Consider the following 19504-nt stretch of genomic DNA (forward strand, 5'->3'; position numbering starts at 1 on the left):
ACATGTTCTCTCCGCGTCATCATTGACAGTGTCAATAAGGTAAAGTATTGCTAAAAATAACATGTTTTTTCAGCCTCTGTATTCCCACAAACTTTTCCTGTTACGCTATGCTAACTTGGTTTTTCTGTCCTCAGAACTAGTGTCTATTTGGGACATAACGTGATATATATGTTACCCCGCCCTCCCTTTGCTATTCACACTAAATTTAATAACGGATTCATTTGGGTCTACCCTTTGTGTGGGGTTTTCCCGCTAACAACCGGATCTTGAGTTGCGTGTGAAGATCATACTTTAGAAGCGGCTTTTGTGTTTTGTGTGCAAGGCATATGCTGCTTTTATTTTGTTCAAAGCTAGCGGAGTGTCTAAATAAATAGCATGCTTGAATAAACAGAGTGGAGTCTGAGGTTGGGTAGGGGTTGGGGGTGGGGGGTGGTGAATGTGTGTGTGTGTGTGTGTGTGTGTGTGTGTGTGTGTGTGTGTCTGTCTGTCTGTGTCTGTCTGTCTGTGTGTGGGGGAGGGGGGCTGCGTCAGTGTGTCTGTGCGAAAGTGACATTCATAAGAATTGAAGCCAATAACATAAATACACGTATTCACTATTCCGGCGGTCTAAGTTCTTGGTCACATGAAGCTGACATCTACTCGCTATTTTTGAGCTTGATTATGGTGAAGGGAAAACCGTACGAACGTCACAGTCACAGTTTTCAATTACTTTGTGCGTCTTTGTTTCTTGACCAGACATTTTGATTTTGTCAGCAATTTTCAACATTATAATTCGAGATAACTAGACACATTGAAAGAAATTTGGTGCACAAAACAGTTTTCCGGGAATTCGGGGGTTGTCACGATAGAATATCCCACACAGCCCTATTTTGATCATCGGTCCATATTTCCACGGACGCTGCTCAATATCCTTTATATTTAGACAAACAAACCACGCGTGGTAGGTCCGACTCGGGGTCGGATGCCTATTTTCGTCAAAATACCCGACCCAATCGGCGCCACACTGAAAACACGAAAGCTTTTAATAAATGGTATGCTGAAAACTGCCTAGATCCGTAATGAATTACACGGTAGTTAACATGCTGTCATTTACAAGGAACAAATTCTAAATAAATCGACCCCAAACTAACCTTTTAACAATACGAGATCCCACGTTGCAGCGGCATCATGCAGCTGTTCAAAAACATGTCGATATGCAGAGAATTTGTTGGCATTATTCCTGCCAATGACGTTGAGTTGGGGATGACTTGTGTCCCTGTTTCCCTCTCTTTCCGTTCAGGCAGACTACGCAACACAAATTACGTTTCTCTTTGTGTGTTTCTTCTGTCGTTCTACTTCAAGCTGATGCAACACAAATTTTTCTCTCATTGTGTGTTTCTTCTGTTGTTCTACTTAGGTCTCTGCAAAGCTTATGCAACACAAATATGTTTCTCTTTGTGTGTTTCTTCTGTAGTAAGACTATATACGTAGGTCTCTGCATAGCTTATGCAACACAAACTGCTTTTCTCTCTTTGGTAGAGTGATTTCTTCCTGAGTAGCTCTCTGCACAAGTTATGCAACACAAAACGTCACAGTCTTTCTCTGTGTGTCTTTCTTCTCTCTATGTATATGCACCTTCTGTACGTTCGCTTTGGAGGTTCTCAGTCTCACTCAGAGAAATAAGTTTGATGAAGACTGCGCAACCCAAACTGAATCATGAATTTGTCAACTCTATGCACAGACAACTACCAGCACTTCACGTCCACTTGGAAAAAAACCAGTCAAGCAGGCAAACCCCCATCAAGAACAGGAATTAACGCAGCTTAGAAGAAGTTGGGAGTGGCTGCAGCAAGGACCGCTCTATATATAATTATAGACACAAGGAATACATCCGCAAAACAAAAACAAAACAAACAAAAAAGACACTCTGCTACACTCCTTTGTGATTCCGCACTTATCGACCGGATGTTGCAAGGAGACGGATAGATAACAAAAGCGTTCACGGGGATTATGGATGGGTGGGCTGGCTGGGGGGGGGGGGGGGGGGGGTCGTGAAACAAGCGTCTCTTTTATTCATACGCCAATTTCTCTGAAAAGGCGTTTAGAAAGTTTCCAAGAAACTATAGCGGGTTAACCTGTCACAAGATCTCAACCAGCATATATTTTGTTTTGAATTTCTGACACCATCCTTTTTCCGAATCGGTGTTTAGGCAGTTTGTAGGAAACTATAATGGGTTAACCGGCCGGGAAATGTCAAAGGATTCTTGAAACAAAGCGACATATAGAGAAACTAGATGAATACCCGCTTCGCCGGGTACGGCTTCGCCGGGAAGAAGTAGAGCCGAATACCCGGCTTCGCCGGGGACCCGGCTTTGCCGGGTGTACGCCGCACCGTACGAAGGAAGGGAGATAAACGCGCAAAACACTGGAGAAGATAAGGAAGAGTTACTGGGAATGGATGTACAGAAAAACCAAAATCGGTTCAGCGCTGCGCGCTGAGAGCACGCACGTGTTCAAAATTTTCCACGATTGTGTCCGGGGTCTACCTGAATATCCCCACCAAATTTGAAGCAGATCCATCGAGAACTTTGGCCGTGAATCGTGAACACACAGACAGACAGACACACACACGACGTATATAGATATAAGATGGTATATATAGAGACCATAGAGAGGGAAGGGGCCCACAATAACTAGCAGTAGCACCTTTTTGTGGCGCTCATTTCTCAAAACTGCTTTCAAGAAATGTGTGAAGAAATAGTGGTAAAACCACCAAGAAAGTCTTTAAAAAAAATAGTCCAAAGCAAAACAAAATCCCATACTTAAAGAAAATGATGCAGGGATTAAAAAAAAGTAATAATATTAATAACTAACCATTTAAAAAAACTTTTTAACAAAAACTAGTCAAGATGGAAAAAAAAGGCGAAGATCTCTTTTCTGTCGCGAGTTTGCACGACACAAAATTCAGGAAGTGTATGAGGAAATAATGGGTTGGCCACTCAAAAAGTCTCGCGAGATTCCATGAAACCGAGAAAACGGTATGAGAAAGAAAGGAACAACAGGGCTTATTCACTTAATTTACTCTGTCACATATTTCTCACAAATGGGTTGGGGGAAGTTTGTAGGCAATAAAAAAATCAAAACTTGACTAAATGTAAAAACACCCTATAAGTCTCAAAAGATTCCTGATAAAGATCGATTTAGGGCACACAAAAATAGATTATGTAAAGGTAGTCCAATAACCATTGTACGTCGTAGGGGAGCGATATGTTAGAGATCCCAACTACTCTCGGGCCAGCTTTACTATGCAGGCATGAGACCAAGGGTAGGGCGGATGGTGGCGAGAGAGGTGAAGTGACAAGGAATGTTTACAGTGCCGTGTGCCGGGCTGTGAGCAGTGCCCACCAATGGTTAGCTCAGGCACCGTCGCGGCAGACGCGCCTTAGTTCTATGCAGGAAAATGCAGCGCGCTATTCTGGCCATTCGGCCAACTGTCGTCCTCATCTCTAAGGCAGACTGATACAAGAGGTGTAAGTTACACCCGCCTTCAGACTCAGGCATTTTCAAACGCTCGACTCAAGACTATATGAGGGCGGTGCCCACTCCTCTCCCTCGCTGCCCTTTTGTGTGCAAAAGTGAATGGGGTTGAGTAAAACAGACGGCTTGAAAAACTCGTATTTCTCTGAAATGTTTGTGAAGCTCGGCAATGGTAATCAAAAATCAAGTCGCGTAAGGCGAAATTACTACATTTAGTCAAGCTGTGGAACTCACAGAATGAAACTGAACGCACTGCATTTTTTCACAATGACCGTAGTCCGCCGCTTGTGCAAAACGGAGTGAAACTGACGAGCCTGTTCAGCGCGGTAGTGGTTTCGCTGTGCTGCATAGCACGCTTTTCTGTACCTCTCTTCGTTTTAACTTTCTGAGCGTGTTTTTAATCCAAACATATCATATCTATATGTTTTTGGAATCAGGAACCGACAAGGAATAAGATGAAATTGTTTTTAAATCGATTTCGGAAATTTAATTTTGATCATAATTTTTATATTTTTAATTTTCAGAGCTTGTTTTTAATCCAAATATAACATATTTATATGTTTTTGGAATCAGGAAATGATGTAGAATACGATAAACGTAAATTTGGATCGTTTTATATTAAAAACAAATTATTACAATTTTCAGATTTTTAATGACCAAAGTCATTAATTAATTTTTAAGCCACCAAGCTGAAATGCAATACCGAAGTCCGGCCTTCGTCGAAGATTGCTTTACAAAAATTTCAATCAATTTGATTGAAAAATGAGGGTGTGACAGTGCCGCCTCAACTTTTACAAAAAGCCGGATATGACGTCATCAAAGGTACTTATCGAAAAAAATAAAAACAAATTCCGGGGATATCATTCCCAGGAACTCTCATGTCAAATTTCATAAAGATCGGTCCAGTAGTTTGGTCTGAATCGTTCTACACACACACACGCACAGACAGACACACACATATACACCACGGCCCTCGTCTCGATTCCCCCTCTATGTTAAAACATTTAGTCAAAACTTGACTAAATGTAACAAGAAAGGTAGGTTGTTGGAACGTTTGTTATTGACAAAACAATACATTCACAGATATTTCGACCCAACGGTCTTTTAAGTGAACAGACAAACAAATATTCACACAAAACTTATCTTGATAGTTTTATCAGTTTACGTCCACTCGTCAGGAAGCCGAGCGAATGAATGATTGTATTTAATCAATTTCATTGAAAACAAGAAATTCCTCCGAGGTAGGAAAAACACCCCCGTCAAAGGGAAATAACCTTCTCAGTTGGTGGCAGTGACTGAGTGAGAATGGTTATTTCCCTTTGACCATTAAGATGTCCCTCTATAAGTCCTTGTATAATTTTAATCCACCAATAACTCCCTAACCGTGTGTTTGACTGGTCCCAATTTTTGTAAGGACCGTCTCAGGAATGTATAGAACCTGTTCACCAAGTTTGGTGACGATCGGTCCGTTCATTCTTGAGATCTATATGCGAACACAAACAAACAAACACATGGAGCGAATCCTATACACACCCCTATACCGGGGGTGTAACAAACAAACACATCGAGTGAAACCTATACACACCCCTATACCGGGGGTGTAAAAATGTATATAAAACAGAGAAACAGAGAGACAGAGAGACAGTCAGAAGTCAGAAGTCAGACGTCAGACGTCAGAAGTCAGAAGTCAGACGTCAGAAGTCAGAAGTCAGAAGTCAGAAGTCGGAAGTCGGAAGTCAGAAGTCAGACGTCAGAAGTCAGACGTCAGACGTCAGAAGTCAGAAGTCAGAAGTCAGAAGTCAGAAGTCAGACGTCAGAAGTCAGAGAAACAGAGAGACAGAGAGACAGTCAGAAGTCAGAAGTCAGAAGTCAGACGTCAGAAGTCAGAAGTCAGAAGTCAGACGTCAGAAGTCAGAAGTCAGAAGTCGGAAGTCAGAAGTCAGAAGTCAGAAGTCAGACGTCAGAAGTCAGAAGTCAGAAGTCGGAAGTCGGAAGTCGGAAGTCAGAAGTCAGAAGTCAGAAGTTTGGTGACGATCGGTCCGTTCATTCTTGAGATCTATATGCGAACACAAACACACACCCAAACAAACAAAGAAACACATCCCTTTGACCATTAATATGTCACTCTTAATCTTAATCCACCAATAACTCCCTAACCGTGTGTTTGACTGGTCCCAATTTTTGTAAGGACCGTCTCAGGAATGTATAGAACCTGTTCACCAAGTTTGGTGACGATCGGTCCGTTCATTCTTGAGATCTATATGCGAACACAAACACACACACAAACAAGAAATTCCTCCGAGGTAGGAAAAACACCCCCGTCCTTAGCATTCTCACTGCCACCAACTGAGCAGGCACTGCTAACACGTGTGGTTATTTCCCTTTGACCATTAATATGTCCCTCTATAAGTCCTTGTAGAATCTTAATCCACCAATAACTCCCTAACCGTGTGTTTGACTGGTCCCAATTTTTGTAAGGACCGTCTCAGGAATGTATAGAACCTGTTCACCAAGTTTGGTGACGATCGGTCCGTTCATTCTTGAGATCTATATGCGAACACAAACAAACAAACACATGGAGCGAATCCTATACACACCCCTATACCGGGGGTGTAACAAACAAACACATCGAGTCAGTGAAACCTATACACACCCCTATACCGGGGGTGTAAATACTGAATACAATATTAATACAATCATTCATTCGCTCGGCTTCCTGACGGCAATTGTAGCTAGGTTAAGCCCACAACAGTTCTATGGCGTCGTTCCTGGTGCAGAGCAAACTAGGCCTAACTCTGGCACTCAAGACAGACAAACCTGCATTTATCATTATGTCCTAAATACAGGCAAAGGAGGACGTTCGTGGTAGTCACTCCGGTTTTCGAAAAACAAATGGGATAGGGACAAGGTATATAATATGGTGCGCCAAATTGATATTACTATCGTTAACAGTTATAAAGGGTTTTGAAACTATCGTTAACTGTTATATAGAGTTTCGAAACTATCGTTATCTGTTATAAAGAGTTTCGAAACTATCGTTAACTGTTATTTAGAGTTATATCAATAGCGCGTTTGTGCGCGCTATTGCTAAAACTATGAATAACACATAACGAGGGTTTCGCAAAACGGCGGCATGGTGCGCGCAAGTGATATTACTATCGTTAACTGTTATATAGAGTTTCTAAAAATAGCGATGGCGTGGTCGGATGTTTCGATGCCGGCAAAATGGCTGCTGAACGTTTCGTTCGAGCGAATTTGCACTAAATTACTACAACATTTAGTAGATCATATTCAACTAACTGTCGTCTGATAAGTCCATCATTTCGCTGCTTCGTTTAATCAAGTAATCAAATCTTCGTTACAGCTAGCACGCTTCCTGTTTTCACAGAAATATTTGTCAGTGTCAGCTGGACCCGTTCTAGCAACCGCGCTGTGTGCGAGTCAGTTTGTACACATACGGCTGGCATGCATGCAGTGTGCAACGGTCAGTGTCAGTACCCAAAACACGATGCGAAAGCATGCAGTGTTTTCCAAAACGCGTCGTGGGGAATGTCACGTTGTTTTGTGTTTGTTTTGAAAAAAAACCCACTGTTTTGTGTAGCCGTGCGTCTGTCATGGTCTTTTCCGCGAATATTCCGCGTCTTCAAACCGCACACGTGGAAAACGGTACGGCCGAAAGTACAAATGATATGATAAAGCTAATATTAAACAAACTCAACAATGATTTGAGAAGACGACAACAGAAGAACGGTCAATAACTAATGTTGTAGTTTTTTAAATTGTGTTTGTAGTTAAAATGTACATTTCGTAGCAAAAAGACAGTTTTGCAATGGCAGTTTCAGGGTTTTCCCATTTGGGAACGATACCGACGCGCTTTTGATAAAACTATCGTTAGCTGTTATATAGAGTTTCTGAAACTCTATCTAACAGATAACGATAGTTTCGAAACTCTACATAACAGTTAACGATAGTTTCAAAACTCTGTATAACAGTTAACGATAGTTTCAAAACCCTATATAACAGTTAACGATAGTAATATCAATTTGGCGCACCATAATATAATGGAGCTTAGCTATAAATGTCAGCCTGTTTTTCTGTCGGAAATTCCCAGAAATGGTTTTCATGAAGTTTGCTGGGCACTCTCTCTGAATTTTGAAGAGGTGCCTCAGTGACACAAGCCTGAGAATTCTGGCACCAACAAATACTAACAGGAAGCGAACTGGGTACACGCCACGTGCAAAGATTTGGGTGCAGAAAAAACAAACTTTTGGGGGAACTGAACTGACTGAATGGCATAGCATCCGTCTTGAGAGGATGTGTTCAGCGTGTTTGCGTGCGCGTTTGTTGTTGTTGTTGGCTTTGGCCAGGAGGTAAGTTGGATGTAAAAGAGGGCGATGGCGGGGGGCGGGGGGGTGAAAAGGGGAGTGTGAGCGCGAGGGAATTGGGGGATGGGGCTTGGAGAAAGGGAGAAGTAGGAAAGGGGCAGGAGGGGGCTGAGAGAGGGGGGTGGGGTTTGAAAGGAAAGGTGCTTGCGAGGTTGGGAAGCGGCTGTGGTGGGGGAGGGGGGAGTGGGGGTTAGGAGATGAGAAGAGGTGCTACAGAAAGAAGAAAAATCAATTTGGAAAAGAATGGAGTTTAGCACGCAGAACAAAAAGATTATCGTTTTCAAGGAAGCCGCAAGCAGCCGTCTGTGCGTAGGTCCAGTGGCGGAACTTCAGCGCTAGTGAGGGCGGGGTGGGGGGGTGGGGTTTTAGAGGGGGCTGGCTCCGGAGAGCCAATTGAGAATTGGAAGAGGGGGGGTTGTTATTAGAGTCATTGCGCTATACTGCGCAACTGTTCCATTTGCTGGAACGCTACAAGGAAAAGGTTCCGGGTACACTGGAACTCCAATTTAAGACTTCCTCCCTCCCTCTTAAGACCCTGTTTTCTCAGACTCTTTGTTCATGACCTCTGTAAATTTAACCCTATTTCAAGACTCCCTCCTTTTTTGGACCTTATTTTCTCAGATTTTTGGAGGTCGTGGGTCCGTGTGGACCCAGAAGGGTGTTTAATTGCAAATATCTCTTAAACTAGTTGTACTTTTTTAATGAGCTTTTAAGAATGCCTCAGGCACCTAAAAAGCTCTTATGTCCAAACATTTCAGCGAGAAGTAATTTAAAAAAAACAGTCATATTTAGGTCTTTGTTTTTTGGCAAAATAACTCAAATATATGGTTTTTGGGAAAGAAAAAAAATTTCCGACCTACCGACCCTATTTTTTTTGCCTATGTTACCGTAAACAGACTTTTTTGGGGGGGCCTAACTGTATATTATGGAGAGTCTATACCTTGGGTGCGTTTTTATTTGTGCGTTTTAGGTTTTCTTGTTTCCGCAATAACAAGAGTAATAATGTTGACAGAACAGGTGTAAACTCATGTCCATTGCATGTGTTGCAAGAATCACACAGAGCGTTGATGGGCATGTTTTAAAGTTTTCAGGTCACTGATCCTGTGTGAGAGTGCGGCTGTCATACTGCAATTATAGGTGAGGTTGGTTGATGTGTCTTAACATCCCTTCAGCCTATGTGGCTACGCGGAACCGTTATAGGTAAGGTGTTTTTTTTATAAATCCTCATAGGTTCTTCTTCTTCTTCTGCGTTCGTGGGCTGAAACTCCCACGTACACTCGTGATTTTTTGCACGAGTGGAAGTTTACGTGTATAACCGTTTTTTACCCCGCCATTTAGGCAGCCATACGCCGTTTTCGGAGGAAGCATGCTGGGTATTTTCGTGTTTCTATAACCCACCGAACTCTGACATGGATTACAGGATCTTTTTCGTGCGCACTTGGTCTTGTGCTTGCGTGTACACACGGGGGGTGTTCGGACACCGAGGAGAGTCTGCACACAAAGTTGACTCTGAGAAATAAATCTCTCGCCGAACGTGGGGACGAACTCACGCTGACAGCGGCCAACTGGATACAAATCCAGCGCGCTACCGACTGAGCTACATCCCCGCCCATCCTTATAGGTGAAGATTAATTCTGTATCTGGCTCCTGCACTTTTTTGAACACCTGTTATACACAACAACAAAAAACACCTAATATTCATACTTCTGTGGATTTTTTTCTCTTTTCTTCAAATTAGTAAAAACAGATAATTATGATGCTTGGACTCTTAGAACGGCTGTGAAACAAAATACGATGCACAGACTATAATACAAAAAAACACATCTGATTACAACAGATTTTTCTTTGTGCGTTTTAAGTCTTTGTATTTCCATAACAAATAGAAATGAATATTTCGAGCCGTTCACGTATACTATGTTCCGTGCATGCATTGTAAGACTGGAAGTTGACCAATCGTTGACGGAAACGTTGTGAAGTGACAGACCGTTTGTGTGAGTTCAGCTATGAAACTGCATTTAATACGTAGGTGGGGATTTCTTTTGTTTGCCGTGCACAATTTTTAAAAACCATTCGGCGAAAAACGCGATATTAACACTTTTTGTATGACTATCGCATCATCAAGGGTGTCCAAGAAAAAACACACAAAAAACACACACTGTTCAAACGGGTGCGAAACGGACACAATACCTATAGTCTCCCAAAACGAACATTCACATTGTTAAATGAAGACTTTTCCTTGTGCGCTTTCAGTCTTCGGATCATAATTAGATGTTTATATTTCTGAAAACGGAAATCGCGGTTTTGAGTCACTAAGTCGGATATGGACAGACGCATAATCATGCATAACTGTGAATATTGAGCTGCGTCTGTGCGTGCGAAGTATGGAGGCAGGAGGCGCGTGCGCGTGTGTCATTGTGTGTGTGTGTGTGTGTGTGTTTGTGTGTGTGTGTGTGTGTGTGTGTGTGTGTGTTTGTGTGTGTGTGTGTGTGTGTTTGTGTGTTTTCCAGTGTGTGCGTGTGTATGTGTGCGTGTGTGCTCGTGTGTGCGTGCGTACGTGCGTGCGTGTGTGTGTATGTGTGTGTGCGTGCGTGCACGTGCGTGTGTGTGTGTGTGTGTGTGTGTGTGCATGCGTGCGTGCGTGTGTGCGTGCGTGCGTGCAGGCGTGTGTGTGTGTGTGTGTATGCGTGCGTGCGTGCGTGTGTATGCGTGTGTGTGTGTGTGTGTGTGTGTGTGTGTGTGTGTGTAAGCTGAACTTTCAAAATGACTACAGCAACCGAAACTGTGTCACGCTTACTCCCGCACACGGCAATTACACCACAATGCAAATTAGGCTTAACATCAACTGAAAATCAAGCTTTCTGTATTCATCTAAAAGGAATTTGCCCAATCATCCTACCACTTCAAATAGTTTCAAATTCAGAGCATGGCCTAATGTGACTGTACACGGCCGGACAAACAAATCACCGTGAATGAACCCAAGGAACGCTGGGAAACAGAAACTTCAACATTGTTTACGACCATCAATCCCCTCTTAGCCGCATGGCGTGATGCAGCTTTATTGTAACACAAACAATACCCCTTTCATTCACTCGTAATTACGGCCTTATATGTACATTGACCCAAAGGGTCCTCTGCGCTGCGTACCAAACACACACACTAACGAATACTTAATTTCCATTCATCAATGCTCTTATTATTGTTGCGTGGTGTGATGCATGGTGGAATTCTGGTGAATGCAAACACAAACATTGTGAACTAGAGGAATACCCGGCTTCGCCGGGGTGAATCGCGACACAGAGACAGACAGCGTGGCGGTTCACCACAATCACCTTTGAAGGCGAAGTCCTGTCAAACGGGATTGAGAATTTTAGAGCTTATTTCTTAGCCCTATATTATCTGTTGTGGCTTCTCAAATGCCAGAACATACAGATAGACAAAAACCGCTAGACCCCATCACAAACAGAACTCTACAATCCACAGGTGTTGCCCACACACACACAAACACACACACACACACAGAAGCCGTATATATATATGTATATGTATATCTATAAATATATAGAGATAGGTGACAGTGTATTTTTTGCGTGGCTATAAATTGATTCGACCTTTTCACTTTGACAGTAAGAACAACTTACGGGTGCAAGGGAAGCGTTCTGGACAGCGCAGTGACATTCTAAAAATAGTAACGTAAAAACGGGAATATGGATTGAAGCCACACGAAGGAAGGAAGATAAACGGGGTGAATCGCGAGACAGAGACAGAGACAGACAGCGTGGCGGTTCACCACAATCACCTTTGAAGGCGAAGTCCTGTCAAACGGGATTGAGAATTGTAGAGCTTATTTCTTAGCCCTATATTATCTGTTGTGGCTTCTCAAATGCCAGAACATACAGACAGACAAAAGCCGCTAGACCCCATCACAAACAGAACTCTATAATCCACAGGTGTTGCTTACACACACACACAAACACACACACACACAGAGAAGCCGTATATATATATGCATATCTATATCTATAAATATATAGAGATAGGTGACAGTGTATTTTTCGCGTGGCTATAAATTGATTCGACCTTTTCACTTTGACAGTAAGAACAACTTACGGGTGCAAGGGAAGCGTTCTGGACAGCGCAGTGACATTCTAAAAATAGTAACGTAGAAACGGGAATATGGATTGAAGCCACACGAAGGAAGGGAGATAAACGCAAAACACTGGAGAAGATAAGGAAGAGTTACTGGGAATGGTGAAATGAACAGAAAAACCAAAATCGGTTCAGCGCTGCGCGCTGAGAGCACGTGTTGAAATATCTCATCGATGATATTGTGTCCGGGGTGTAGCTGAATACGGTGTCCAAATTTGAAAAAGATCCACCGAGAACTTTGGCGTTGTGATGTGGTCTAGCGGCTTTGGTGTGTCGGTATGGGGGCCCGGGTAGCTGAGGTGGAACCAAAATCGGTTCAGCGATGCGCGCTGAGAGCACGTGTTGAAATATCGACCAGGTTGTGTCCTGTCCCGGGTGTACCTGAATATGCCCACCAAATTTGAAGCAGATCCATCGAGAACTTTGGCCGTGCATCGCGCGCACACACACACACTGACAGACACAAGTCGTAAATATATATATAGATCATATCAACGATCTTTCACACAAGAATGCGACGCAAAAAAAAAACCACACACGGTCAACCATGCACTGGAACCCGCCTTTTGAGACACACACACACACACACACACACACACACACACACACACACACACACACACACACACACACACACACACACACACACACACACACACACACACACACACACACACACTATCTACTTTTTTTCTTAAGGCCCTAGCTTTCCAAAACAAAACAAAAAAAATTTGTATCTCTCTTGTTTTTGCCAAGCACATCCTTGTGGAGGGTTTAATCAGAAACGATGCATCTACAATATTATAACAGCTTTTTCAGATTTTCTGTTCATAATGTAAGTACATTCACCCCTACGTCAAGACTCCCTTCCTCTCAAGACCTCATTTTCACGGATGTTTAGGCAACAACAAAAAAGTTGTATGTTTCTGGTAACATGGCTACAAAAAATAGGGTAGGTAGGTAGGGATTTTTTTATTTTTTTTATTTTTTTGGTCAGGGTAGAAAATAACTATGCAGTGACACAAAGAGACTGGACTTACTATACAAAGAGAAAGACAACACATTACAGAACAATTGAGACAAAAGGGATGCGGGGTTATCCCCCTTGTGTCGTCTGCCGTCTGTTACTTTCGTTTTGACGCTTTTTTTCTGCTTTTTATATTTAGTCAAGTTTTGACTAAATATTTTAACATCGAGGGGGAATCGAAACGAGGGTCGTGGTGTATGTGCGTGTGTCTGTGTGTGTGTGTGTGTGTGTCTGTGTGTGTGTGTGTGTGTGTGTGTAGAGCGATTCAGACTAAACTACTGGACCGATCTTTATGAAATTTGACATGAGAGTTCCTGGGTATGAAATCCCCGAACGTTTTTTTCATTTTTTTGATAAATGTCTTTGATGACGTCATATCCGGCTTTTCGTGAAAGTTGAGGCGGCACTGTCACGCCCTCATTTTTCAACCAAATTGGTTGAAATTTTGGTCAAGTAATCTTCGACGAAGCCCGGGGTTCGGTATTGCATTTCAGCTTGGTGGCTTAAAAATTAATTAATGACTTTGGTCATTAAAAATCTGAAAATTGTAAAAAAAAATAAAAATTTATAAAACGATCCAAATTTACGTTTATCTTATTCTCCATCATTTGCTGATTCCAAAAACATATAAATATGTTATATTCGGATTAAAAACAAGCTCTGAAAATTAAATATATAAAAATTATTATCAAAATTAAATTGTCCAAATCAATTTAAAAACACTTTCATCTTATTCCTTGACGGTTCCTGATTCCAAAAACATATAGATATGATATGTTTGGATTAAAAACACGCTCAGAAAGTTAAAACAAAGAGAGGTACAGAAAAGCGTGCTATCCTTCTTAGCGCAACTACTACCCCGCTCTTCTTGTCAATTTCACTGCCTTTGCCATGAGCGGTGGCCTGACGATGCTACGAGTAAAATGGCATTGCGTTTCATTCTGTGAGTTCGACAGCTACTTGACTAAATATTGTATTTTCGCCTTACGCGACTTGTTTATATTTAGTCAAGTTTTGACTAAATATTTTAACATCGAGGGGGAATCGAAACGAGGGTCGTGGTGTATGTGCCTGTGTGTGTGTGTGTGTGTGTGTGTGTGTGTGTGTGTGTGTGTGTGTGTGTGTGTGTAGAGCGATTCAGACTAAACTACTGGACCGATCTTTATGAAATTTGACATGAGAGTTCCTGGGTATGAAATCCCCGAACGTTTTTTTCCTTTTTTTGATAAATGTCTTTGATGACGTCATATCCGGCTTTTCGTGAAAGTTGAGGCGGCACTGTCACGCCCTCATTTTTCAACCAAATTGGTTCAAATTTTGGTCAAGTAATCTTCGACAAAGCCCGGGGTTCGGTATTGCATTTCAGCTTGGTGGCTTAAAAATTAATTAATGACTTTGGTCATTAAAAATCTGAAAATTGTAAAACAAAATAAAAATTTATAAAACGATCCAAATTTACGTTTATCTTATTCTCCATCATTTGCTGATTCCAAAAACATATAAATATGTTATATTCGGATTAAAAACAAGCTCTGAAAATTAAATATATAAAAATTATTATCAAAATTAAATTGTCCAAATCAATTTAAAAACACTTTCATCTTATTCCTTGTCGGTTCCTGATTCCAAAAACATATAGATATGATATGTTTGGATTAAAAACACGCTCAGAAAGTTAAAACAAAGAGAGGTACAGAAAAGCGTGCTATCCTTCTTAGCGCAACTACTACCCCGCTCTTCTTGTCAATTTCACTGCCTTTGCTATGAGCGGTGGCCTGACGATGCTACGAGTAAAATGGCATTGCGTTTCATTCTGTGAGTTCGACAGCTACTTGACTAAATATTGTATTTTCGCCTTACGCGACTTGTTTTTTTTTACAAATGCAATACAAAAAAAAGTCTAGGGTCGGAGGGAAAAAACTAGGTAGGGTCGGGTGACCAGAAACATACAACGGGGTTTTTTTGGCCTTAGAGGAGGGGTTCCTATGTGTCACGTGGGTTTCCTACGAGCGTGCGACGTGATGCGACATTCTTTCCATTCCATTCCCTTCATTCTGTAGCAAGAGGTACTTGACATAGTACCGGATTCAAGAGTGCTTTACCCACTGCAAGGCTTGCTTGCGAACCAAGCGAACACATTTTCTCCCCGAATACGGAGTGAGACTGCCAACATGGCGGTGAACGGGGGGGGGGGCGAGGAAATGCATGTAAACACCCCCATCGTGCAACAACTAATTAAATTAAATTAAAACAAATTTAAAACGAGCGCACGTGGGAGTTGCATTCCATGTACGCAGGAGATAAATACCCTTGGCACCAATTTCGTCCTTTTCTTCTTGACAGCTATTCAACCACCAAACCATGAGACTCTCCAAAAAGACAAGTTTTGACCTGGCCGAAAGCTTTCGACCGCGCGGACTGTACTGGTTTCAGTAAAAGAAACTGTCAACCATATTTGCATACAACAGATAGTCCTTATTTTTCAGTTTATTTTCAAAACAAAAACATCTCATACCTATAGATACAAAAATCATTTCAGAAATTAGTAAGAAAAACACACACATTAAAATCATGGTTTTTACGAGATTTTGAATTTAGGTAGAATTGTATAAGCAAGTTATAGTGTTATGTCAATGAATTTGACTAAAACACGCGGTCGCTACTGTGCTGCCTCCATTTTTTTAAAGTCAGAAATGACGTCATAATACGATCGCTTGTCTACAAATATGAAAAAACAACGTCGCGACCAGGGATAGAAACAAAGACCTGTCCTGTATTTCCTGCTATTCACTCTACATATACACTGGACGGGGGCCCGGGTAGCTCAGGTGGTAGAGCACTGGACTTGTGATCGAGAGGTCGCTGGTTCGAATCCGGGCCGGGACGGACACGGGTCAACTTTATGTGCAGACCCAGAGACGGTATCCATCTCCCACCCCCGTGTCACCACAATGGCACGTTAAAGATCTTGGTCATTCTGCCATAAGTGCAGGTGGCTGAATACACCTAAACACGCAGACACCTGGGTAGCGCGACTCCGTTGCTGCTAGCTTTCCACTGGGAGGAAGCGACCCGAATTTCCCAGCGATGGGACAATAAAGTAATGAAACATGAAACATGAAACATGAAACATATACGTACATGTGCGCGCGCCCGTGCGCATGTGTGTGTGTGTGTGCGCGCGCGCCAGACCTCAGAAAAAAATTGACGCAGCCCAACAATAACGAACAAAATGGAAGCAAGCCTGAATGCCATCACAAGCTGAGTGACTTTTTATATATATACAAATGTTGGAGTCACCACTTCAGTAACTGAAACCTTTCAAGTACCTGTTATGCCGTCCATAAATATCTTTGGAGGTAGTACCAAAGAGCTTGTACAGAAAGTGGGAGGCCCGAAAACGAAGCCAGCCCATCCTACATTCCTACATTGAAATGTAGAAATGAATGCTTGAGGAATACGGTTTGTCTTGTATCACACCAAACCAGCGCAATTTCGTTGTGGTTATGAGCAAGCTCCGTCTGCACAAGCTCTTTGGTGGTAAGTACTCTCTCAGGTTTCTCACGCTGCAAGTAGCTACAGGTTGCTACAACTCGCGTAAAGGGCCGACCAAACTTGGACGCCGATTTACGGTATATGCGCCGCAGGCCGTTTTATGCGTCGCGCGGAATTTTGCCGAGTGGCCACACATCGACGACTTTTTTCACAATGCGGTATCAGTGGAGCGGAAGCGTCAAGGTCACCTAAAGGCAGGAAGGTTCAGTTACATCGACTGCCACGCCGCGAGCGGCTGACGTCATCGCTCTGGTTTGCTCTGATTGGTCAAATTTCCGCCGTTCTATGTCTGTGTCAGAGAAATTAGAACACGTTCTATTCTTCTGCAAATAACGCTACGCGATCATAGCCCGCCGCGGCGCGCCCAGCGGGACCGTTTTGAGCATAAGTCAAATGTGGACAGGGTCGGCCTGGAGTGTCTGGACAGGCCTTTAGTCCTGCATTTCCGCTCCTTCTCAGAATCATTACCAATTATTTGCGTTGTTGACGTTAGTATGACGTCACAAGGAGTTGTAAAGCGGCATGATACACTTAGAGTTAGCAAATTGCGGACTTCGGTTCTAAAGTAGGTACCAAGCCCCTGTGTCCGCGTATAACGAGTAATGTTCTCAGTCGATGCACAGGATGTTATAACCTACATTAACCTGTGGTAATCAGAGACATGACGCCAGTGTTGGTAAGGGTCAAATTACACAGTGCGCAGAGTCAGCGGCACAGACGACGCACTGCAGATTATTGAGGTAATTCTTCTTTTTTTCACAGCCCGCTACACGCTGCGTGAAAGAAAACAGGCCAAGTACTCGTCATAATCCATATCGCAGCTTGCCGCGCCGCTGACTCTGCGCAGGTGTAATTTGCCCCTAATGTTGAACTTTAGCGTGTTAAATTCACTGCAATTTAAGCCTCCAATTTGACAGAACCTGTCCTTGTAAGCATAAGAAGTCATTTTAAATACCTTTGAAGTCACGGAATGAACTGTACGGATGCATTTTCTTTACATGCCTTTTTCCATGAAAACATCGCCAATATCGCCATTTTTTCAATGGAAGGGAGGCAACTCTGTCAATATTACGATGGCGGGGAGGCAACTCTCTCGGATTTTTCCGATATTACGTATCTATTTTTTCGTCATTTTTGTCGATCAAATAACCAAACTAATTAATCATGCTTTAAGTTTGGATTTCATTTCGTCAATTAATTTCACGACAAATGTTCTTTAGGGATTTGTACTACAGGGATTTGTATTAAAAAAATAAGTAAAAACTGGCAGTAGATTTTGAGCAATGAATTCAACACGCTAAAGTTCAACATTACCCCAGTGTTTTACTTGGACATGTTTCACAAATCTTAGTTCAAAGGACTTGAGTTGCAACACACATGTGTGTCCCAGAGTCAACTTTGTGCAGACTCTCCTCGGTGTCTGAACACCCCCGTGTGCACGCATGCGCACGATAAAGATCCCAGGGTCACAGCGAAAGCCTCAGGCCTTGGAAACACGAATACATGCATGCAAAAATATGAAGCCCGGGTGGACACAGCCAATAAAGTAACCATTTCAGCACTGACCCGAGACGACCCAACCCGGTCCCTAGCCCATTTCAGGTTTCCTCCGGCAGTCAGCTGTCTACATACCCCCCCCCCCCCCCCCCCCTGCATTTTTTTTCATACAAAGCCGTGTAACATGCCCCTAAAGGCTTTGCCGTGAGGGCGTAAAACTTACATTTTCTCAGAGTTGCGATTCGTCATTGTGACGTTTTGTATTCTGCGGCACCGCCCGTGTAAATGGGCGGTCTATTCTTGGGTGTGTTTTTGTTTTGTTTTTAACTGTGACAGCAGACTAGCGCCCAACGATTTAACTTGTCCTCATCGTACAAGAACTTGCTTGTCTTGCCCCGTGCTATCCACGACTTGCAGGACCACATGACTCAGCATAATTGACAGACCCAAGGTGAAGGCCATGCGGTTACCCTCATTTTGCAAAAATATTTCCTCATAGTGAAACGTCCTCGCATTTAATTCTCACATGCTAAACTGAGTGGGAAACATGTTTCACCCATTTCCGATTATTGATCCCGAAGAGACAGTGACAGATTCCCAGTCACTTTCAGCTTTGGATAAAAACGAGAAGCGAATAGGTTCCTTTGTTTAAAAACATGACGTAATGATACATTTGAAGTGTTTTCCACTTGTTTTCTAACCGGAAGTTTGAGTTACCCCCACAAATGGAAAAGCCGAGACTAATAATGGCGGCCACCGTGTAAAACTTACAAGTCGTGAATTGCAAGTAGTGGAGGGGGAAAACACAAAGAACATAAACAGTCCTAAGTGGTCTTTGAAAGTGCCATTAACAGTTGAAAAGATCACTGCTGAGCAAACGACACCTCGCCAGAATCATTTCAATTTGTCATTTTCATTACTTTAATTATTATCCCATCGCTGGGAAATTCGCAGCAACACTGAAGGGTCGCGCTACCCAGTTGTGTGCGTGTTTAGGAACTAGGTGTAGTCAGCCATATCCACGTTTTGCACAATGGCCGAGATCTTTTACGTGACTGATGGTGACACGGGGGTGGGACATGGATACCGTCTCTGGGTCCCTCCTGCTCATAAAGTTAACCCATGTTTGTCCCAGCCCGGATTTAAAAACACGTGACGGCCCCGCGAGGCTCACAAGGCATACTATTAATAAACCATACTGTCATATTACTACCGAAAAACTTGAACATTGCAAAGATCACAACATAATCTTTGCTATTGTCACCAACGATGATCACTGCACAACTATACCAACATCTTGCTGGCAAAACAGTTGATATTTAGTGCTAATAAGCTTACGCCGTCGAAAACAATTTAACCAATAGTGTTTGTTACAAGA

General features: G+C 42.6%; 1 protein-coding gene across 4 annotated transcripts in view; it reads right to left on the reverse strand.

The window, feature by feature from the left end:
• Positions 1-19504, reverse strand: part of LOC138975532 (sigma intracellular receptor 2-like) — a 53262-nt gene that overhangs the window by 7319 nt on the left and 26439 nt on the right. Inside the window, exon 1 of one of the 4 annotated variants that reach the window (XM_070348242.1) lies at positions 1131-1594. The exons of the other annotated variants lie outside the window; for them this stretch is intronic. The gene's annotated coding sequence lies outside the window, so the exon portion shown is untranslated. Of the gene's footprint in view, positions 1-1130; positions 1595-19504 lie in introns of those variants that run through there. 4 annotated transcript variants of the gene reach the window in all.

The sequence above is a fragment of the Littorina saxatilis genome, linkage group LG9 (assembly GCF_037325665.1).
Source record: "Littorina saxatilis isolate snail1 linkage group LG9, US_GU_Lsax_2.0, whole genome shotgun sequence".
NCBI classification, from domain to species: domain Eukaryota; kingdom Metazoa; phylum Mollusca; class Gastropoda; order Littorinimorpha; family Littorinidae; genus Littorina; species Littorina saxatilis.